The sequence below is a fragment of the Miscanthus floridulus genome, chromosome 8, assembly GCF_019320115.1.
Source record: "Miscanthus floridulus cultivar M001 chromosome 8, ASM1932011v1, whole genome shotgun sequence".
Classification (NCBI taxonomy): domain Eukaryota; kingdom Viridiplantae; phylum Streptophyta; class Magnoliopsida; order Poales; family Poaceae; genus Miscanthus; species Miscanthus floridulus.
In genome coordinates, this window is record NC_089587.1 from 160429150 (window position 1) to 160454347 (window position 25198).

Here is a 25198-nt window from a genome sequence, read left to right on the forward strand (position 1 = left end):
CTTAGCCTGAACGGCAGTACTATTTTCGTTTCAATTTTAATGGGGGCATTTTTATATTAAGCAACCGGATATGTCTGCTATCTTGACTACTGTTTGTAAATTTAACTCGTAATTACAGCGCACGATCAATTCTTAGTACTTGCTACTAGTTGAGAATAATATGCTAGCTAGCTAGGTGAAGAACACACCTTAATATTTTTGAAAGGTTGGCACCACTACGTTTTGCAAGCTAGTTGAACAAGACAAGATAGTGCATATGAAATGTTAAGCTTTCAAATATACTCATAAAATACATGCCGTATGATATGGATTGTGTTTTCCATAATTACTTTTGAGCAACAACAACCTACCTATAAAGATTACAAAACACCTCTCGCAAAACAAAACTACAAATTATCAACTTGTTCAAGTATCTTATTTGAATCTCAAACAGTACTTTTCAGCGATCGAACAGTGTTTTTCTCTCACAACAAATCAGCATAAGCATTGACATAAGCTAAATTTTAACGAAACGAACAAAAGCATGTGCACGTGTAAGCATAAATTTTAAGAGGCTGCTAGTTGTGAGAAGGCTAATATTGAGAGGGATAGTGACTAGTGAGAGCCGCGGTGCCGCACGCGAGGTCTAGCCTATAGGCTATAGCTACATAGAACATGTAAGTGCGACACAACTGTAGGACTGTAGCAGTTGGGCAGGACGTGCTAACAACGTAGGACCAAGCAAAGCAAGCCAATCAGTGTGCGCTAACAAATGTGTGGATCTCAGCGAGCGAGCGACATATTTTCATTCATCTCTTGGACGGCTCGCACGATTTCAGTCCATAAACACCAATTCAAACAAGCTGGTGGTTGACACGATTTCAATACATATATAACAAAGTTCCAAACAAGGCCTTGTTTAGATGCCATCCAAATTCCAAGTTTTTTCACTTTCTCTCCATCACATCAATTTTTAGCCGCTTGCATGGAGTATTAAATGTAGGTAAAAAAAATAACTAATTACACAGTTTAGTTGGAAATCACGAGATGAATCTTTTGAGCTTAGTTAGTCCACGATTAGACAATATTTACCAAATAAGACAAAAGTTGTACTATTTATCGGGTTCAAAAAATTTGCAAAGTGAACGAGGCCCAAGTATACATTACATAATATATGTACTGGTGAAACAAGAGTATGCAAACGGTGTGGCAGTGGAGGGAAAATGCCAGAAGAAGTAAAGTGGTAGGGGAGGGCCGTACGTACGTGTGGCCTCTATATTATATTATATATAAACGTTGCAAGTGTGCCACAAAGTTGTATCGTGTGCTCAAGGAGCCGCAAAATTATACAAAGTTTGGAGATGCAGACAACCGCGTGTGTCGGTCTCGCCTTGCTCCCCGCGAAGCAGGTAGGGTCCAAGGGGAGCCACCACAAAGCAGCAGGTGCCTCCGCCGCTGCACCACCGCCGGTACTGATCGGCGGCGTCTTGGAGTCCAAGCCGGTGCTGGCTCGGCGACTCCCGTGTTTTTCGTGGAGCCACCGTGTTCGGACTTGGGCCACTGCCGCTACTACCCCACGTCAAGACCTTCTGGACGAAGAGGGACATCAAATTATTAGGAGGAATGTCTCAAATTTTGAACCTTCCGTCTGGGGAGATTTCTTCCTCACCTACTCCAGTCCTTTGGCTTCCTCCACCGAACAGGTACGTTTTTACCTAACTGCTTAGAGCAAGTATAATAGCAGGCTGAAAGCCGACTAAATACTGAGGTGGAGAAGAGAGGAGAGGAGAGAGAGGAGAAGCAGGCTGTAAGCTTATAGTCGGTTTGGGCACAAGAATCAAGAAAGTCTGTGAGAGAAATAAGTGGGCCATGTATTAACTGTAAAGAGCTAACTACTGTATGAGTGAGCTGAGAGAAGACTACAAGGAACCTTACAGCCAGCAAGCCGGCTATATTATTAGTCTTGCTCTGAGAGCATCAGCCATGTATTTTCACTGCCTCGATAGGAAGGTGAAGGTGGGACCAAGGAACAGCGGTAGTAGTAGTTCCCCTACTCATGCAGTGTACATCGGGCCGGTAAGAAGGTGGGCCACGCAATAGAAAAATCAGCAATCCAACTCTAACCTCCTCTGCACTCGTTCGGTTGGACAACAAATTTTAACTCATCTTACCTTGTAGCAGTGTTGCTACCGGTATCACTGTTACCTGCTCTTCTCGTACCCTTCAAGTTAGTGGCCTATTTAGATCAAACTAGCTAATAATTAGCTGCTAAAAATTAATTGGGTGGATTAAACTTGCCTATAGCTAATAGGACAACAAACTAGCTAGACACCTAGCTATCTCATTAGCTGGCGAACCTAGCTAATATATTAGCAGCTAATTGATGGTACGTTAAACACCTAGCTATCTCATTAGCTGGCGAACCTAGCTAATATATTAGCAGCTAATTGATGGTACGTTAACCAAAATATATGTGCCCACCTATTGATAAAGTATAACAACTAACTATTAGCCGTGCAATAGTAAAAAAGGGTATTTTTATAAAATAGCACTCTAACCATCTATTAGCTAATGAGATCCAAACACCTCGCAGCTAAGAATTAGCCCGCTAATTTTAGTTCTGAGCTACGAGCAAACTAACTATTAGTTGCTTGTGGATCCACTCACTGCTCCAGATCTGGACATCACTGTCGGTTCAAAAACCCCATTCACTGCCGGATTTTGAATCGACAATGACATACCGGCAGTGATGGGGGGTTGACATCACTGTCGGTTCTTAAAAACCGACATTGATCTATAGGAAACAGTGAAACAGTGTCGGTTCCTGGCTACACCCGACCGTGTCTAGTTGAACAACACTGCCGGTTTGTAGTCCCAACCGACAGTGATGTTTGCTTCAAGAGTGTCGGTTCTTGGCTCAAGTCAACAGTGTTGAGCAAGCCTACACTGTCGGTTCATGGCTCAAGCCGACAGTGTTGAGCAAGACAATACTGTCGGTTCATGGCTCAAGCCGGCAGTGTTGAGCAATCCAACACTGTCGGTTCATGGCTCAAGCCGACAGTGTTGAGCAAGACAACACTGTCGGTTCATGCTAAAGCCGACAGTGTTGAGCAAGACAACACTGTCGGTTCATATAGCTCAAGCCAGCAGTGTTGAGAAAGACAACACTGTCGGTTCATGGCTCAAACCGGCAGTGTTGAGCAAGACAACACTGCCGGTTCGTTGCCAACCGCCAGTAATGGCCCATTGGCATTTTATTATTTTATAATTGATTTTAATTTATATTTTTTTTGTGGAATCGGGTTTCATTTTATATACGCTACGTAGATGACATGTCCATCAATATTAAACATTACAAATGTTACGGTTATAGTTCAAATGTTCTTATCCAGATCTCGATCCCTCAAAACAAAAAAGAAATGTTCTCGGACTTCACAGAATGTGCAATGCTTCTCGGACTTCTTACAATAATCTGGCGAGTCGCTCTGAGCCATACTAGTCCTTGTACCTCACGGATTGTGTAATAGAAAATACTCCATCTTTTTCTAATACCTCGGCTAAGATGAACTTTGCGAGCTCCGATTGCAGTGCGATGATCTCCATGTCTAACAGCCTTTGGTGGTTATATTTCTTGCGCTGTCGTTCAAAATAGATGATATCCAAAGAGAAATAGTAAATCATTTTGTTGAATTATTAACAGATATAAATAAAATGGGGATTATACACACCAACTTATCAGTTTCTTCCGATTTCCCGCCGATGTAGCGAAGCATTGCCCACATTACATAAAACCCATATTCATTGTTTCCCACCGGTTGTAACAGGTACTTCCTCTCCATTTCGACAACCTTGAATGGGACCTACCTCCCACCGATATGTCTTTTTCGGACACTGAGCAACATTAAAGGAAGAAACATTAGAAAACGGTATGTGTGACTAGAAAATAATATGTTATTAGGATCGCTTACTAATTCAGCACTACCACCAGTGCATCCAGATGATGAAATGGTTTTTTCTTTGAGTCTCACACCTCGATCAGATTTTTGGCAAGATTGACACAAATGAAGACGAAATGGTTGCTATAATCACAGAATCCTAATTATCGAATAATCTTAACAAAAAAAGAAGCATAAAATTAAAAGCCGAGAACACATACTCGCAGTTGTAGGCTAGAAGTATGTGGGTTTTCTTCTTTATCGTGAATTCATCGAAAACAGCAATCAATCTCTGTTTTAGGTCTTCCACGTCACATCCATAGAGGCCTAGACATGTCCTCTCATTGACTCGCAAGGGGTCTAAGAAGCCTATGTAATCTCATTTGCTTTTTACAATACAAAATTTTGATATACACCTACATAAAATCATGGGAAGTGCTCAAAAGTTAACAATTTATCTCGAGAGAGTAGTTAATTGTAATATCGCGCATGTAGGGTACTTACATAGTCCACAACGTCAACATTTGAACATCGAGATCGCATTTCTGGTATAGCTGGAACAAGCACTCCCACTCGAAAATCGAACTTCTCTTCTTTGGGATAATGGAAAACATGTGGCGAACGGATAATAACCTTAAAACCAAAGTCATCCGTCTCTGTTGCTTGAGCCATGTAATATTCATGCAACTGGCGCATATATGTTGTTAGATTTTTATACTCATCATCGGGAACCAAAAGATTGCCCCTTTCATACTTCATTGCCGGTGTTCCCGTCCCTTGTACATCATAATAGATCTTCACGGCCTCTTCCATGGTTAATCCTGGGTTGTCTTCGACGTACTTCTGTATGTTCCTTAAATCTTTATTGTGTATTTCTTCGTCTCTTGTTGTAGCATATTTATTCTGTGTTTGCCTTTCAAATTTGGACTTCAACATATACGAAGGCAGTGAGGCACAGAGATTGAAGAAAATAACACAATCTTCCTTCGAGATGTGTGCTGCAAATTTTTCTTTCATCAAGGTGGTAACACTGCCACTGAACGGCCTCTTTCTTTTCTGTTGGTCCACTTTGGGAGCATTAGCAACCGAATCCAAGGACCTTTTCTATGACTGCGAGGATGTCCTTGATCTTGTTTTGGGCTGAGGTGGAGAAGGAGGATGACGATGAGAATTCTATTTTCTCAGCGCTGATGAAGATGGAGGAGGAGGGGGAGGAGGAGTCTCTTTTCTCGGGGCTGATGAAGATGGAGTCGAATGAGGAGGAATAAAAGAAGACCTCTGTCTTCTCAAGGGTGATGGCTCCAGATGAGGAGGGGAGTGATCTCTGTTGGGAGATGGTGAGTGATCATCGGGGTGGGCGAAGATTCGCAGTCGTCCTCATCATTAGAGGCCAATTGATGGTCAAGCTTAATGAAGCGGTTGCGCTAGGCCACTTGAGAGCCCTTGTTTTGACCAAGTTTCGGCCTATCTTTCGCTACGAGGTACTCAATGGGTATCTTGTTAAACTTCTTATCAAGTATTCTGTCAATGGTGATACGAGCGTACCCCAGTGGAATTGGGCGGCCATTAATTGTTCCGTCTCCCGTAGGCCAGGCCTGGCCGAGCACCACCTTGTCCTTTGTCCATTCCTAACGGATGTACAACCTAACATTGATGGGTTCAGTGATGTCGTCCACCGAATGAGGCACATTCGCCTCTTCTTCATCGAGCGGGGTCGATCCGCAGCTGTGACCCCTAAACTGTGGGCTAAAGGCACTAGGAGTATGGTTTTGTGGTACTACTGACCCCTTGGACAGCAAAATTTGCTCGACTCGCGCTTCAACGGTCGCCTCAATCCGTGCTTCCATTCTGTCTTCCATCTCTTTTAGTCTTCTCAAATACTCTGCCTCATGTTCCGCTCTACCCCTCGAGCGGCTCCGGTAAGTGTTAGATTCTTGGGGGAATGCTAGTTTCCAAGAAACAACACCGGTTCCTCTAGTGCGACTAGGGTGCTCCTTGGTTCTGAGTGCTTGGGTGAGCACGTCTTTCTCCCTATTAGAAGTGCGAGTCCCTTGCCTCACCTCCTCAGTTACCTAGGAGATCCTCTGGATGAGTTCGCTCATGGGTTGATTTGAGGAGCTAAAGCTCCCATCCTCGGCATGCCGTACATTTCTCCCCATATAGTATAATACCGATCTAGGCTCCCAATCGGTAGTCTCAACCTGAACACCTTCCTCAGCAAGGCGATCCATCTTTTAAAGTTTTGCTTCAAATTCTGGCATCTTTTTGGCGTAGCCACGAGAGCTGAGATGATGAGGATTCGTCGCTTTCTCCGAATTCTCCTTATTCTTCCTGCTTAGTTCTAAGTACTCCTCGGATAACCTGTATTCCTTGAAATCCTACCAGAAGTCCTTCTACTTGCTAAACTATCCACCATTGAAATCTGGCTCTTTATTTTTTAGGACAAAATTCTTGTACAATGTCCCCTTGAAATTCTTGAAGCATGTCCCCATGATTTCTTTTGCTTTTTTCTTGACTAACTCCCTATCATACTCGGTTGGGAAAGTGAAATACTCTGGGATCTTGACATCCCATATATAATCATTCTCGCTTTCGGGAACCCTCCACCGGTCATCATCTTTCCCAATCCACTTCCTGTACTTAATCGGGATGAAGTCCCTAACAAGTAACCCGAGGATAGTCTTGTATTTGGTCAAAGCTATAGGTGGTGAGAGTGGATCCCCGAATTCATCAAACTCAATAATGTGCCAGTGTGCATTCCTACCAATAGGAATCTTTGACATGCCTCGCTTGGATCTAGCCTTTCTGCTACCTGAACCCTCTAGCTCCTCGGCCGACGGAGGCTCCTACTAGAGACACTAAGTAAGCTATGACCCTCTCAATTGATTAGCGTGTGTGGCTACATAGTGACATGATACCAAAGTTGCGTGGCCATCTTGGTCATTTTGACCTAGATCAAGCAGGCCGGACAGGGTCCATGGCTGCTCGTTCTCACCGACCTGATTGACACCGTCACCGTTTGTCGGATCATGCGGCTCTCCCGTCCCAGCGATATCAGCCGCTTCTTGTTGCCGATCATTTCTTCGGCGACGGGGTAACAGGCGACGAAATGTTATGACCATGACACGATCGTGGTTAGTTTTGGCCGCAGACAACTACTAATAGCATATGTTCATATATATAATATGTTTAATGCAAAGTCTAATAATAAGTCCACATACAACAAAGTCAAATAATAGCATATGTTCACCTAGAACAAATTCATTGTTTGATTGACCACACACAACAAAGTCCACCTACTCTTCTACGAAACTAAGCCTACATCAACTTCTAAATAAGAAAAGCGATGACCATAGCCATAAATAAAAGCATGACATCTTTCCAAGACCAAGGAGTAATTCTCCTAATCTTCACATCTCCGGCGGGTGGCTTCTCTTCGTTCTCTAGTGCCAGCGGATGGCCATGGTTTGCATTCATTGGACCATAGTAGGCCGGTTGCCCATGGTTTGCAAGGTAGGCCGGATGACTATAGTAGGCCCTCAAAGCTTCAGCTTCTATGTTGTATTTTTTGTGCAAATTACCAGGGTAGCGATTGACTTGAGCATAACAATCTTTCTAGGTTCGATAAATCCCAATCATGTGACCAACATGCACTACATACCATGCCATGGTTGCCTATACATTTAAGTAAATTAGGTTGTCATTCAAACATGATGTATTCTTATACAATTTAATATATTTACGAATAACACACGACCATTGCATAGATAGGAGTGTTTAGAAAGTAGCTATTCACGTGCCTTAGTAATAGTTGTTAGATGTAGGAAAGATATAAAGAATATTTTTTATTCATTAAAAACCAAATGATGATTTAGAGAGCCAGTTTAAGACTTTTGGATATACTCCTAGAGATGTCTAAAAGTCTTCAGTCTCACTATAAATCCCCCAACCATCGGCGCGAGGTTCTTTCACAAGTATTAGTGCAGGTAAGCATCTTTCCAAATTAGTGATACTTTGATCTTAAACTTACATGGTTGGTAGGGGCAAATATGCATCTCATACTATCCTAGGAAAGTGACATGCAAAAACTCATAATATGATAGGATTGTTGGAAAATATTCCCAGTTTAATGCATAAGGCTACATAACTATGTATTACTTGTAATCTTGCATAAGTTAATAATTATGCATCTTTATGCTGATAGCATGGAGAATTCCATGACAAGTTTGGACATATATTAGTTCTATAGGTCTAAAGTATATATACTCCATTCTCACATCCAAAAACATTGAGCATCGGTGGCATAGTTCCAAAAACATTGAGTACCCGCCTGATGGGAGCGCAGTTGCAATGGCAAGCTACAAGGTGAGGCCAGCCATTGGTTTCACATATGTATCCGGCCAAGCTCCAATGATGCACAAGATGGTTTCATAGAGAAAACGTAAGTTTGTTTCACAAAGAAAATGCGTCCAGAAACAATGTACTACTTACTAGCAATGCATCCAGAAACACAAAGAAACAGATAGCACACACTGTGTGGCAAACCTAGGTTCTAGCATTCATAGCTGCATGATCAAACTATATGACAGCACACACTGCATGATCAAACTGATTCAAGTAAGCAGCTATGGGACATTTCATCAGACACGTAGTGGGCAGTGAGCCACGCACTCACCGTGGGGGTGGGAAAGCAGCCGTCTATATGCTCCTGAAGGCCTTGGTGGTGGGACGGACGGCGCGGTGCTCTGGACGGCGTGGTGCTCCCGCTTAGCATGGATGGCGCGGTGCTCCGGCTTGGGGCGGTGCTCTGGCGTGGGGCGCTACTCCGACGTGGGGCGGTGGACAACGCGGGGTGGTGCTCCGGCAGTGCGGGGGGAGGGGTTGGCGTGAGGTTGAAATGAATTGGGATAATTTCAACCTGCACCACTTTTATAGCAGTAGCTCATCACTACCGGTTCTGCTTGTAAACCGACAGTGATGGGGCACATCACTGTCGGGTCACTCCCCAAACCGGTAGTGATGTGCTGTAGCAGTTAGGTGTTAAGTAGGATATGTTTTCGTTTTCTTTCGAACTCCTCCTACTAGCGCAACGGTTAAGACCCCTCAACTTAGCCCCCGAGACCCGTGTTCGAGTCCCAGGCAGCCCAAATTTTTTTGTTCTATTTTATAAATTATTAATTTATTTTGGGAAATAGCTCATCACTGTCGGTTTTGCTTAGAAACTGACAGTGATGGTGTACATCACTGCTGGGTCATTCCCTAAAACGGCAATGATGTTGTGTAGCAGTTAGGTTTAACTTAGGTGTTAAGTAGGATAAGTTTCTGTTTTCTTTCGAACTCCTTCTACTGGAGCAACGGTTAAGACCCCTCAACTTAGCCCCCGAGACCCGTGTTCGAGTCCCAGACAGTCCAATTTTTTTGGTTTAATTTTATAATTTATTAAGCGGTCTAAAGGTCAAAAAGATAAAATAAATGTGTTGCATCCCTGAATCGAACCGAAGCCTATAAGTTTTAGAGCAGCAGACAAACCATTGGGCTATCACCTGATTTTAGAAAGTTTGAAGGAATTTATTCCTTTGAGTGATTATATGTCCCTACTTTGCGCGTAGGCCCTTCAACTCCTCAGCCACACTGGTCGCGCGGTTCCCATATGAAGAGCCACTGTTTTAATTACCCGATCCATGAAGCACGGTTCCCATGAAGAGCCCTTCAGTTCCCCACGAAGAGACGCTGCGTTTACCCATCCATCGGCTGCTCGCGCTAGTTCCCAAATGCAGGCGCGCTTTGTCTTCCCAACGTAGGCGCGCTCTGTCTTCCCAACGCAGGCGCAATGGCGGTTCAACTGCGGTTCCCAACGAAGGCGCGCTCCGTCTTCCGAGGGGTGCGAGTTATTGCACCGTGATTAGTTCCACCGCCGACACACATATATAAGCTAGGCCCCCATGCACACAGTCGGCCGCCACACCACCGCACGTCAAGAAAGCGAAGCACCGCCCTTCCCACGCACACCTCGCCTCGGCCCTCGACCTGTCGCCACGCACAATGCCTCGCCGCTTGAAGACAACATGGGCGAAGCTGAACCCGTCATCCTCACGTCGCCCCCTGACGCCTCCACCGACGCTGTCGGCCGAATCGGACCTCGAGGATGATCCAGACCGTGAGACCGCATCGGAGGAGGAATCTAAACCTCTTCCGGTGGAGGAGGTCGTCTTCAACTCGTTGGAGATAGCTCAGAAGGAGGAGGAGGACCGGCACCTCCATGCCATCACACAGAAGGAGACCGACGACTGCATCCTGAAGCGCGTCATCGAGATCTCCAAGGAGGAGGAGCGCCGCCGCGAGGAGGAGGAGCGCCACCGTGAGGAGGAGACCGAGCCGCGTCTCGCGATGGACGTGGAACGGCGCCAGTGCAGGGCTGAGCGAAAGAAGCGCGGAGAGGAGCACCGGCAGCAGGGGGACGACGCATGCGACAGCACCGACAGTAATTAGTAGCACAGTGATTAATCAATGCCTTAGGTCGATGTAATAATTTACTGGTGCTGAAAAAAACCGTGTCGTCGAATCCTTTGTTTGATCATCATCACCTTGGGTTGATACTTTGCATTGCATATGACCTCTCATTTTATTTGCTTACATATTGGATGTTGCATTTTGTATGACCTCGTTTTGCTTACCTCGTTGTCACGAAGACCGTAGTATATGATATGCTACGTACTAGAGATCGAGGGGGCGATCAGGACTGTTGCTCTTCTAGATAATACCGTGTTGTAGCATGTCTATCATCTATCACATCACTGCTGGGCCATTCTTTAAACCGGCAGTGATTTCCGTGTGTGATTACAGCATAAGTAATTATCTTTTCCACATCTTTCGAACACCTCCTACTGGCTCAATAGTTAAGACCCCGCAACTTAGCCCCCGATACCCGTGTTTGAATCCCGGGCGGCTCAATTTTTTTGGTTTAATTTTATAATTTATTAAGCGGTCTAAAGGTCAAAACGATAAAATAAATAAACCATGGCACACATCCTATACTAGTGCAGTGGTTAAGTGTCTGAACTCTGTAGCCCGAGACCCGAGCTCAAACCGGAGGGCTGGCACAAATTTTTTTTTAATTTTTTATATATCACTGCCGGGTTTCAAAATAAATCGACCGTGATAACAAGCATCACTGTCGGTTTCTTCTCATCACTGCCGGTTTCTTGAAACCGACAGTGATGTTTATATATATTAAAAAAATTCTTTTATATACTGAATAAATAGAAGCATATGTATTCCTATGTCGAAATGACTTGAATTTTTTTGACAAGCGTGTACACCCAAATTAAGATCCCACATAAGATCTTAGGTTTTTCTAATCATTTTTTATTAATTATATTTTTCTATGTGCTGAATGAGACAAAAGAGGGTGAATTTCATCTTGGACCCAATAGATTTTTTCATCCACCTCCACAAAATTCTTATCCCTAGGGCACATTAGAGTCTGTGTAAAAGTTTGGCACCATTCCAGATCTTTTCGTGGATAGACTCAGTTCAACCTATAATTATAACAGTCTCATCGCGCGAAAATTCAATTAAACCTCAGAAAGTAGCAAACCTTATCCGAAAAATCCCAAACTTGGTGTTTCCTATACACGTGGCACGTGCAAGCCTAAGAAAAAGTTTGAGACCAATACAACACCGAAATGCCTATGAACCACATAAACCTTGATAACCTATGTGTGTAGTCATAGTTCGATGAAAGGGCACATGTACCTCTGTGAAGAATGTATACTTCGCCTATGTCAAAATGGCTTGAAATTTTTTTGGTAAGCATGTACACCCAAATTAAGACCCCACGTAGGATCTTAGGTTTTTCTGTTCATTTTTTTATTTATTATATTTTTCTCTGTGCCAAATAAGATAAAAGAGGGTGAATTTCATTTGGACCCAATAGATTTTTTCATCCACCTCCACAAAATTCTTATCCCTAGGGCACATTAGAGCTTGTGTAAAAGTTTGGTACCATTCCGGATCTTTTCGTGGGTAGACTCAGTTCAACCTATAATTAAACGGTGTCGTCGCACGGAAATTCAATTAAACCTCAGAAAGTAGCAAACCATCTCCGGAAAATCCCAAACTTGGTGTTTTCTTCACACGTGGCACGTGCAAGCCTGAGAATAATTTTGAGACAAATACGACACCGGAAATGTTACACGAATTACATGCATGACAATAATTAAACACATAAAGCCGTACATATAAAAATTAGAACCCAATTAAACTACGACCTTGAAAACCTAGCTAAATAAACATTAATTACTATCGGAATCACTGCTGGGATCGATCGGGCCACGCACACTAACATGCCTCTATAGCCATATATGGTAATTGATATCACGGATTATGTATCTGCTTGTATTGATGAAGTCCAATGGCCTAATGAGTGCACTCTCTCGTGCCTCACAATACCAAAAGAATGGTCGGCCATAGATGTAACCTACTGAACGGCCACTGCCCCTGTTAGTAATCCTTATGCAGTACTGGCATCCTTCTATAGTGAGCTGGCCGAGGTTTCCATTGTAGAAGTCCCAATCCTACCCGAGTTGCTCCGTAGCCTGGTCTAGAACGGCCTATAAGCCACATGCAGCATAGATAAGGTCCTATAGCGCAATCTGCATGTGGAGAAAAAGAAAAAAAGTAGAGAATGTTATTATAATAATAAACAACAAATAACCACGACTCAGGTATAAGTGACCAATTTACCACATCCACATGGTTGTAGCTCACAAACCATTCGCTTGCTTGCGGGACGGGGATATCACCAGCATTCAAAGCAAGTGCCTTGAAGTGCGAGAAATCAGGCACATCATAGCAAATACGTCGAAGTGCCTCTAAACAAATGTGCAAGGCACTTAATTGGTCGCTTATCACATTTGGGCTCTGTATTCCCATCCCGTGGATATGGTTCCGATGATTTGAACCCCTCACAGGGATGAAAAAACTGAGTTCACACGTCCATAGCCAACCACTTGCATTAGATGCCGTGTGCTCGACGATGTCCGAGATAAAGAACTAGCTAAGTGTTGTTCGCAGCCAATCTATTAGGGATATAGTCTGCGACATATATGCATGCAACAATGATATTAAACTAATTACTGTTATTTGTTAGCATAAAAAAATAAAAGATGTTGGAAAATATTTCATACAATAGCTGGAACAGGGAACTGTGGAATGGCCACATTAAAGCGAATGGCTCATCGCCAGGGTGGAAACCTGGTTCTTGTGGTGGGGGAGGTCCATTGTTCATACCACCTGATCGATAAAATGCAAAAAAATATAAACATAAAATATATTCACAAAAAATTCTTCCAAGTAAAATGTGGCAACATAATTAAATATAGATCGAATGCAAGGAATAAGAATATATATAAATGTAGAATGCAAAGAAACACAAATATAAATATAGATCAAATGAATATAGATAGAATATTGGAGAAGACAACATATCAATACCATTAAAAAATACAGGAGGCATGACCAAATCACGTAGAGAGAGTGGATGTCTTGAGAAGTGAGAGTGAAATGTGAAAAATGAGACTGAGAGAGTTCGTGGGTGGGTGGGATCGATGTATGTGGCTGGCAGTTTGTTTTATATAGGGGGCATAGACATCACTGCCGGTTTTTAAATAGAACCGACAGTGAAAGTTACTATCACTGCCGGTTTTTAAATAGAACCGACAGTGAAGGTGACTATCACTACCGGTTTCTAAATAGAACCGACAGTGAAGGTGCATATATGTGAATCTATATTTATTTAGATACTATAGTGGAAAAGTTTTAACAACAACGATATATTTATTTAGATAGTAATAAAATACATCAAAAAATTAGAAATAAGTTACATATACGATAACAAAGACCTTACACTAAAATTATATAAATGATAACAAAGACCTTTTTGCATACAGGTCAATGTTACCATCAATGTGTATCAACACATTATAATTTAACCACCTCAGTAGCATTCTTCTAGCACCAACTCTGGTCAAACAATAGCACCGAGGTTGTCTATGAGCTATACCGGTTGGAGATGATACGGTGGCATCGATGAATCCATGCCTCTGCTATACAGTCCAGAGCATATCGGATTCAGCTCGGCACCACAACAGATGGCTCTGTGAACCTCATGGCATCTCCAATCTTCGACGTTGCTCTATCTTCAGTAGCATTCTTCTAGTACCTCATGTGTGCACCATTTTGGTGGACTACGATGCATAACGATATCTGTGGTTTGTTGTGAGAGGAAAACATTGTATCATGGCTGATAAGGCCGGGCTGAAACCAACATGCATGGAGAGGCTAGCTCCCGACCGAGGGCTATTTTATAGGGGCTAGCAGTCGTGGTACATTTTTATTTCTGAACTAAAGTTGTCGGGGTAGGTGGGAGCAGTGTTCCAACGGTTGTGGTCATGGGAGCACTATTGGCATGTGAGGGGCATCTACACATCACTGTTGGTTTTAGTTTAAAAACCAATAGTGAATAGGGCCTTCTGTGTTGGTTTGAGCAACTGACTGTGATAGAAGCTATCACTGTCGGTTTTAAAACCAAAACCGGCAGTGAAGGGCCCTGCCGCCAACTTTAGGTAAAAAAATATAAAAAAACAGTGTCGGTTTGGAGCCTGCCATTGCAGCCTTTTGTAAAAAATATAAAAAATTTTGGCCCGCCTGAGATTCGAGCGTGGGTCACGGGGTCGAGAGTGCGCGGCCTTAACCGCTGAGTTAGGATAGGGAGTTCGGTTAGAATGGTTTTATTTTTTCTTTTATCTCATTATAATGCACTACTAAATAATAAATGCAAAATCAAAAAAGTTTGGACCGCCTGGGATTCGAGCGCGGGTCTCAGAGTACAGAGTGCGTGGCCTTAACCGCTGAGCTAGAATAGGGAGTTCACTTATTTTGCTTTTCTTTCTTTCTTTATTTATAGAAATAATGCAGTTAGTTTATATTCTAAAATAACACAAAAATTTGTATCTTGATTATTTAATTCTATGATAATGAATTAATGATCTATAATTATTAAATAATAGTGTTTGTGAACATCATCTTAATATTTGATTACATAGTCAATAATTAAATTGTAGAGATGCGCACAAAATATAAATTAAATATTTAGTGTGAATTATTGATACAACGTCTGCATAATGATTACATAGTTAACAATAATCTAACTATCTTTAGGTCCATCAACAATGAGGGCCTCATTGTGATTAATTCGTACGTAAGCAGGTTCGTCACCCTCTTGAAGGATAGGTAGGGGTATGTTCGCCCTGAATGGAGGCATTTCCTGATAGCCCCTGTAGTCTTCTTCGTCTGTCACTCCATCGACACCGACAATCTTTCTTTTCCCTTCTAGGACTACTTTTAGCCTTCTTTTTGTCTTGTTGTCCCTTGCATAGAAGACTTGCATAACATCTCTTGCAAGGACGAAGGGGTTGTCTCTGTATGCGGTCTTAGTGAGATCAACAGTAGTGAACCCTTCACTGTCAGTGTTGATTTCCTTGAGCCGGACCCACTGGCAGTGAAAAAGAGCTGCCTTCAATGGACCGTAGGCTAGCTCCCATATCTCTTCTATGAAACCATAATATGTCGCCTGCATGTTGCCGTTCTCGTCGTGAGCATCAAAACGAACACCATAATTTTGGTATGTGCTCTTTCCAGCTTGCTTTTTTGTGTAAAATGTGAATCCATTGATCCCATACCCTTGGTACTTAAGATATGTACTCGAAGGTCCCTTGGCTAAGGCATCCAGTTGATTACCCAACTTTATTCCAAGCAAGCGACGTCGCAACCAGCTGACAAATTCATCCTTATTTTTTTATCCAGCCAAGCCTGTGACCTGCTCAGATACAGAGTTTGCAGCGATTGCCTGTGCTCATCAATGTATGGCATCACACCCTTGGCTTGTTGGAGAACAGCGAACTGTGCTTGTCTAAAAGAAATAGGGTCATCTACTGTAACAGATTTCTCCCCGATCGTTCCTTTGCCACGTAGTCTTCCCTCATGATGAGATTCTAGAACTCCGACCCTTTTATTGTCTAGATAATATGTGCAGAACTCAATGGCCTCCTCCATTGACCATCCTTCAACCATGCCCCCTTCTGGCCTGAATCTGTTCCTAACATACCTCCTGAAAACTTTCATCAATCTTTCGAAAGGAAACATCTGATGTAGGTACATTGGGCCAAGGGCTCTAATTTGGTCAACAAGATGAATGAGCAGATGCAATGAGATATCAAAGTAAGTCGGCGAGAAATGCATCTCTAGCCTAACGAGAGTTTCGGCTATGTTCCGCTGCAGCTGGTCTAGTGTGGACACATCAATGACCTTTTTTTGAGATCGCGTTGAAGAACGAGCAAAGCTTTATGATTGGGGCGTGGACCTTTGGGGGGAGGATACCACGCAGGGCAACAGGGAGTAGCTGAGTCATAATGACATGACAATCATGGGCCTTCATAGGGCCATAGTTGAACTTGAGTTCTCTCATGTTCACTAGCCTCTTCAGGTTCGCACAGTAGCCCATCGGGACTTTGAGTTCATTGAAGAAAGAAATAAGCGCACACTTTTCTTCCTTCTTCAATGTCCATGATGCAACCGGAAGTTCGAACTAGCCATTCTCTAGCTCCACGAGATGTAGCTCCTTCCTGATTCCCAAGTGTTGCATGTCCAGGCGTGTGGCTAGTGAATCCTTCGATGTCCCCCCGGTGTCCATCAAGGTGTTAAGAGTGTTAGCGCACACGTTTTTAGTGATGTGCATGGGATCAAGATAGTGGCGTATACTCAGAAATGGCCAGTAAGGTAGTTTCCAGAAAACCGATTTTTTCTTCCAAACGCTCCCATCAGGCGCTGCTACTGCATTGTCCCCCTTCCCAAGGACAACCTCTAGTTTGTTGAGTTCTCGAAGTATCGCAGGCCCATCTCGATATTTTAGAGCTAAGCGTTTCTCAATAGTACCGTTGAAATCTTTTCTGTTCCTACGGTAAGGGTGATCCTTAGGTAGGAACCTACGGTGTCCCATATAAACTATCTTTGAGTTATTTGGCAGATTTACCACATCGGTGTCGTCCAAGTACTCGACACATCCAGTATAGCCTTTTGTCTTCTCTCCGGACAATGAACCTCGACCTGGCAGGTCGGTGATTGTAGCGATAAGTACTCCCTTGATCGTGACATGTTCCTTTTGTACTCATCCCAAACATCCGGCACACCCTTTTCAAATATCTTCACTAGTTCATCGATCACTGGTTCTAGAAACACATCAATGTCATTCCCAGGCTGTCTTGGCCCTTGGATCAGTAGTGGCATCTGGATGTACGACCGCTTCATACAGACCCAAGGTGGAAGGTTGTATATACAGAGCATCACTGGCCAGGTGCTATGATTGCTTCTAACCTGGTCGAAAGGATTCATCCCATCGTGCTCAAAGCATACCAAAGGTGCCATACCTCTCCACCGATGTCCTTATAGAACATAGTATTGAAAGTCCTCCAGTCATGCCCATCGGCGGGGTGCCTCATCATTGTATCTTTCTTATGCTCTTTGCCATGCCAGCGCAACAGCTTGGCTGACTTTGCACATGCAAACAGCCTATGCACCCAGGGAGCTATAGGGAAATACCAAACGACCTTTACAAGACCTCCTCTGGTCTTGATACCCTCATCTGACGGCCCTTCTTTGTACCGTGGAGCTTCACACTTGGGGCACTTATCCAAGTCTTTGTATTTTTTCCATGGTACAATATGCAATCATTGGAACACGCATGGATTTTTTCAACCTCGAGGCCGATGGGGCAGATCATTTGCTTGGCCAAGTATGTCTTTTCTGGCAACTCGTTTTTTTCTGGGAGCATTTTCCTTATTATACCTAACAACTAATTGAAGCCTTTATCGCTCAATCCGTTTATCGATTTGAACTCTAACAATATGATGTCGGCTTCCAGTTTGCTCATTAGACAATTCCTATACAATGGTGTTTTGCCATCTTGTCTCATTTTCTCTAGCTTTCTCAACTGTCTTTCACTAAGACATCTGGTCTCTACATTACGTAGCAACTGAGAAATGCCATTGTTATCCTCGGTGTCGTCAGCTAGCGTGTTCCTAAACACATTATTAACTGTGGCCATAGGTTCCGTGTTGACACCGGGTTCCTCATCAGTATCGTGGATGGCTACGTTAGACATGTCCACATCATCATCATTTTCCCGCAGAACATTCACACCAACCTCGCCATGCATAGTCCATATCGTATAGTTTGGCATGAACCCCCTGGTAATCAAGTGCGATCGTATAGACTCAATTTGGCTAAAGTTCCTATGATTCTTGCAATCTTTGCATGGGCAGAAGACAGGGTTCCCATTCCCAGCATGGGCTTTGGCATCGGTGATAAACTAGCTGACGCCATGCATGTATCGCTTGTCCGTTCGGGACAGATGCATCCACTCTCGATCCATCTCTGCACACAAAAATACTGAGACAGTAATTACAAAGAATTAATAAGAAATCGAGCTTCATGAACAACAATTGTAGCTCGAAAGTACCATTTTTGGAAAACATTATTGTACACTAATTATTGAAAAATTGAAATTGGTAGCCCCGGCCCTGTAAATTGAAAATCGTAGTAAAAAACAATTATTGCACAATATTGAAGAACAACTATTCTACTCTACTTCTAAGAACTAATTATAGCATCACATACTAACAATGATGATCTTGACCACCATGGAATAATTAGCTAGGAATTTAAATGTGTTCATAGACACCAACCTTTTGGATGATGGATTCACCATAATTTGAGCCTTGCATAAATGTCCAATTAGAAAAGTGCTCTCTAGAATGGAGAAAGAACTAGAATGGGAATCAAGCAATGTAGCCATCAAAACGAAGCTAATTAAGCAACACAATCAAAGGAGTGGATGCTTGTTACTAACATAAAAGCAAAAAGATCAAGCCATTCTTCAAAATCCAAGCACTAGCTTCATGGTGAAGAGCAGCCGCAGCAATGGAGCGAAGGTTCCAAACGCGCGCCTCTGTTCTTAGGATGGAAGAGAGGAGGAAGGAGAGGACGGCTGCAGTCTTTTTATGTTGTAGGCTTATCACCGTCGGTTCTTGGCTAGAACCGACAGTGATAGAGCCCAATCACTGTCAGCTCTTGGCTTAAACCGGCAGTGATGAGTGGCCGCCAAAACACTGCCGGTTAAAGCCACAAACCGACAGTGATGTGGTCCTTCACTGCCAGTTTTAGCCCAGCCCCAATCATTTTTTCATTTTCAAGCTCATAACCGGCAGTGAAGGTACATCACTGCCGGTTCTCACAAATATGGTAGTGATAATGCCGACAGTGATGTGCAAATCTAGCGTAGTGACTCCTACACCCATCAGCATAGACAAACAAATGAGAAAATTTTATATTTGGCCCTAAAAATAATGCTCCTTTCTTATTTGACATCGAAACTGAAAATCTTTTCTATATATCCTGAACTCGAGTTTTTCTTTCCTATTTGACACTTCCGTCAGTTTGGGTTGTTAATGGTGTCAAGTCCTATGTGAAAAATCCGTTTTACCCCCTAGAGTTTTTTACTAGTCCTGACATTCCATGGTTAATATTGTTATCTTTCCTAATGTTTCAGTTTAAGATAAAAACATTCATAAAAGATAGCAATATTAACCATGGAATGCCAGGACTAGTAAAAAATTCTAGGGGTAAAACGGACTTTTCACATAGGACTTGACACCATTAACAACCTAAACTGACGGAAGTGTCAAATAAGAAAGAAAAACTCGAGTTCAGGACATATAGGAAAGATTTTCAGTTTCGATGTCAAATAAGAAAGGAGCATTATTTTTAGGGTCAAATACAAAATTTTCTCCAAACAAATACATGAAAATCTTTATAGCTACTTGATGTGCATCATTAAAAATGGTGTCCCTATAGTTCATTGATTCAGAAACCTCATTGCCACCGGTCCTAGATGCCCCTTCACTGCTGTTTCACCATCGTTAGTGAAAGTGGGCAATGATAAGCAGGGTTATAACCATATGTTCAAAACCGATGGTGAAAGTACTTCATCACTGCCGATCTAGCTTAATTATGATCCGGCAGTGATGAGCTCTTCATCACCTCAGACTATGATCTGGTGGTGTTGAGCTCTCCATCATGATCGGTGTATGATTCCATGCAAACAACTTTGTATTTGAAGTTATTAATAACTCTACTATGAGATCCATCCACGGGTGCTTGAGCTTTTCATCATTCAAGCGTTTTTCAGCATGCACCCCAACATCTTGGCTATCTTTTTATTTGCAAATAACCGCTTCAAGTGAGGAATTATTAGAAAATATCACACGACCTTTTGCGGGCAGAAAATAACCGCTTCTAAAATGACTAGGTAGATCATTAAGCTTAGCTTGGGCCTCTGTACCAACAAGGTCATACCCAGCTACTAACTTATTTTCGCAAAGTGCTTTTCGAAAATAATATTATATGACAAGGTCAACAAGGGGGCCGTGCTTATAACATTTGCCACCGTGTCATATTTCATATGCATAATAATATTATATGACAAGGAATATTGCATCAATCATGCATAAGGACAATTAGCTACTCAAAACCGCCATCTTTTTCTAGTTCACATGTGCTGATTCAATATTTATTTTCTCAGCTGACAAGGATGATAGAACGAGCGAATCATCTGACGAGAAATGTGTCTAAGACAATATCAGCTTCAAGTAATTGTAGCCTGTATGAAAGGATGCAACTCATTAATGTTTTGGAACGTCTCTGCCTGGATCATCTTTTCAAAGAGGAGATTAATGTCATACTGTCTGAAATTTACAAAACTAATGAAGTTAGTGAGAGTGATCTTCAAACTACTGCTTTGTGGTTCTATCTACTTCGTAAACATGGATATCAGGTTTCTCCAGGTAATGGGCATATCCTATATGGATTTTATTCCTAGTTAAGTGTGTAGTACCCCCTATATTCTAAACATTGACCACTAGTCTTCATTGTAACAAATATGCTCATTCCACTTTTGAGCTACAATACCCAAAAATCACTTATTTATGCTTGAGTGACTACCCTTTACAACCTTCAAAAATGGTAACAAGTCAAAAATAAAGATATAATGTTATCACTCTCCTTCATGCTCCAGATGTCTTTGCAAAGTTCACAGATGAACAAGGGAATTTTGCAGCAAACAATCCATTGGATGTACTGAGCCTTTACAATGCTGCATATCTAAGGACTAATGGAGAGAGAATTCTTGATGAGGTTGTTTCATTCACCAAAAGGAGTTTAGAATCAGTATTAACCAACCTACAAGGGCCATTAGCCCGTGAAGTGAAGTCTGCACTTGAGATACCTTTCCCCAGAAGGGTAAGAATATATGAAGCCAAGTACTACATATCTGTGCATGGACAAGCCAATGAAGTGATAATGGAACTTGCGAAGTTGAACTCTAATATCATGCAACTCCAATATCAGCAAGAGCTCAGAATCATTACGAGGTGAAGTTACTGATCTCATTAAAACTAATCTATATCTGTCAAGTATCCCCAACACACAAAAGGCATTAATTAAAAACAACTTATATCTTCAAGTACCCAACACACAAAAGGCAGAGCTTACTCTGTGTTTCCAAATTTTCTTTATGGACATGACAATTCATATTTAAGATAGTGGTTAACAAATATCCAGGTGGTGGAAGGACCTGGAACTTCAATCAAGGTTATCATTTGCTCGTGATAGAGTTGTGGAATGCTATTTTTGGATAGTAGGAGTATATTATGAACCAAGTTACTCACGAGGACGAATAATATTGACAAAAGTGCTTGCCATTGTTTCCATTTTGGATGACACTTATGATGTATATGGAACTTTACAAGAGTGTGAGTTATTTACAAGCTGTGTAGAAAGGTATGTATACTTAATCTCATATCATTTTCTGTCGCATTGTTTTATCTTTTATGGTAACATTATTGGAACAATTTTATGTAATATGGATTTCTTGTCCAGTAATCATTCATTGATGCTTGCTCATTGTGATTTAATTAATAAACACTATGAGACAAATAAGTAGTTTGCCAACAATCACTTGTGGATCTGAATGGTAAATTCTATATCATTGATGCAAGTGACTTTTGTCCAGATGGGACCGTATGGTGACTGATGGTCTCCCAGAGAACATGAAGTTCATTTTTGGGAAAATTATGGATACCTATCAAAGCATTGAGAATGAGCTATCACCTGAGGAGAAGTACCGCATGCCCTACCTAAAAAACTTTGTAAGTTATCCCTTTCGGTGCGCCAATTTCATGCTCTTATTACTATCATACTCATGGAAAATTGTGCCAAGGATGTAGTAAATAATCTGAAAGGTGTTCTTCAACAAAGACCTAGATCCACTTTTTATAAGCATAACAGAACCAACATGTGGTGTATTCGATTGTCTCAATGAGCCTGACAAATATGAAAATATATACTAAACTCTAGTTTCTTTAGTATTATGGTTGCATTACAAGCTGGTTCAATTAAACATGGCATTAAACTGCTAAGTAAAATATAGTATTAAAATCTATCTGAATCTACAAACATCTATGTTCTAATTAATTCGTTGAATCATGTTGGTGATTACGTAATGTCATCACGAATTATCATTTTAGATATTATAAGATGAGGAAATTAGGACATGCTGCTTAATGTCATCTCTACTTTAAGTAATCTTAATACTAACATTGAACTATGATGAGCTACCTAGCAGGATTTCTACATTGGGCATTCAAACATCCTAAATCACACAAGAATTCTAATAAAAAAAATATAAGTTAATAATAGAAAGTTCTATGCATATGGCCACAAATTTTGGGCCTTCAAATGAACATAATACCCTTGAATCAAGGGAGGTCCGCCATTGTAGCAAGACTAACAAAGGCTTGAGTTTTTTAAATAGACTAAGCTACACTCTCTTCTTTGCTCGTTAACCACCCCTACTAATAGCTAGGTACCACTAATGCAGATTATAGATCTAGTTAGAGCTTACAATAACGAGGTCAAATGGCGTGAAGAAGGGTATGTCCCTTGCAACAGTTGACGAACACTTGCAGGTTTCAGCAAGAAGCGGTGCCTGTCACTTATTGTCATGTGCATCGTTTGTTGGAATGACAGATATAGCCACAAAAGAAGCTTTTGATTGGGTATCTAATGTACCTAAATTGGTGAGGACGCTCTGTATTATTTTGAGACTTTCTGATGATCTGAAATCATATGAGGTAAATATCTATCTTTTTTTGGGGTTCCTTATTACCATCATCTATACTATACCTTTGGAACTTGCTCGTAAAAGTAAAGTTTCAGTTTCAGCTTTTCATAAAGTACAGTTTCACTTATACTAATACTAGAAATAGGTTTACCGTACCATATCATAAAGTGATGTAATATGATACCAGGTATATGCATTGTTGTTATACATTTCCCAGAAGTATAAGCAAGGAATTACATTGATTTGTATGCAGCGAGAGAAAATGACTTGTCATGTTGCTTCGACAATCGAGAGCTGCATGAAAGAGCATAAAGTACCAGTTCATGTGGCACGTGAGATTATACAAGACATGATAGAGGAAACATGGAAAGATTTTAACGAGGAATGGTTCAACACTAACAATCACGTGCCGAAGGAGTTACTCGAGAGAATATTCAACCTTACAAGAACAATGGAGTTTATGTACAAGCAAGATGATGCTTACACAAACAGTCATGTCATCAAGGACACCATAAGCAAATTGTTTGTAGAGCATGTTCCGATGATCTAGTCTTGATGTATATTTACAAATACAATACTATTTAAACATGATCAATGTTTAATTAAACTAAACATGTTTGTTGTTTAACTAAACTTCTATTTGCATGATGACGCATACTGGCTTGTGTGGGTTTCCTTTTTCGTGCGTGAGCAAGGTACAATACTACCCAAATTGAAGGGGGAGGGGCTAAGCTTGTTGATAGCGTCCATCTAAAACACCAACAAGATGTCCATCTAAAACACCAACAAGATAGAGACACAACCGCCGCCGCCACTCCCATGCCACTGTGCCTCGATTCTCGTCCTCTCTTCCAATCGGTGACCCATCGGTGGACATAGAAGCATAATCTAGCCCCTTCGTAGATTTAGTTTTTTATTGATCCTTGTTCATCTAGAGTTTAGTTTCTAGAATCATTGATGAGGTGGTGACGATGATGGTGTATTGGAATAAGGTCTCTTTGGTCTCTTCCTACCTCGATGATGTTCGATTCAGTGTCGGCGAGGGGCCAATAAGTGTATGGTTTGTCAGATCTATTGGTTCTCTTTAGATCTTGGCAATTGGTGTGTTTTTCATGGGAAGCAAGGCTTTCAATGCGGTGATTCTGATCTCTTCTTTTGGTCTATTCTATAGCAAGGTCTGGCATCTTCAACACTCTATTCTAATGGTGAAGGGTTGTAAGCCTGCATTCCATAGGGGTTTCCTCTAGCCAATGTTTTATGAGTACTAGATCTCGTTGTTCGTGATGTGTGGCTTTGCGGCAAAGCCTTGGATGGCGATGGTGTTTGCATGTATCATTTTTCTTTGTTGTTGTCAGGATCAACGCCCTCCTAAGTGAGTACCCAATATGATAGTCCAACAGGGACTATTAGACTGGATACGCCCCTTAGTAGGTCATCCTGGTACACCTCCATAAGATGTACATAGCAACCAGCCGTCATCCAGGATCAACCCAAGAGAGAGAGAGTACATCACAACCAAGCTTAGGTTACATCATAGGTTCAAAGGTACTTAAGTTTACAAGCCTTAGTTCATCACACATGGTCACAAATCACATGTCTACATCGAAGTCTAGCGGAAGTCTTTTAACATAACATAGTTTACTAGTAACTGATGCATGGGTGTGCTACATCCACACATCTACGGAACATGAACTCCTTCACCACTCCTAATCCGGCTAGGACTCAGGAGCGTAGAAAAACCATGCAGGGGAGCTACATCACTTACAAAACTTAAAATCATATAGGACGAGTACTCAATTGTACTCTGCAGGACTTACCCAATATAGTAAACAAGGATCATGCATTTGGGTAGTAGCAAGGAATGCTTAGTTTTGCGTAAAAGCATTTGAATCATAAATCACAAGTGAATCTTGAGACTTAGCATTGCATGCATAGCATAGGTAAATAAACTAAGCAATTAGCAAGTTGGAACTCGATCTCCCACGAGTCC

General features: G+C 41.8%; 1 pseudogene; it reads left to right on the forward strand.

Moving 5' to 3' along the window:
* The first annotated feature begins 1267 nt into the window (after positions 1–1267).
* Positions 1268–23800, forward strand: LOC136473852 (alpha-terpineol synthase, chloroplastic-like; annotated as a pseudogene).
* The last annotated feature ends 1398 nt before the right edge of the window (positions 23801–25198 follow it).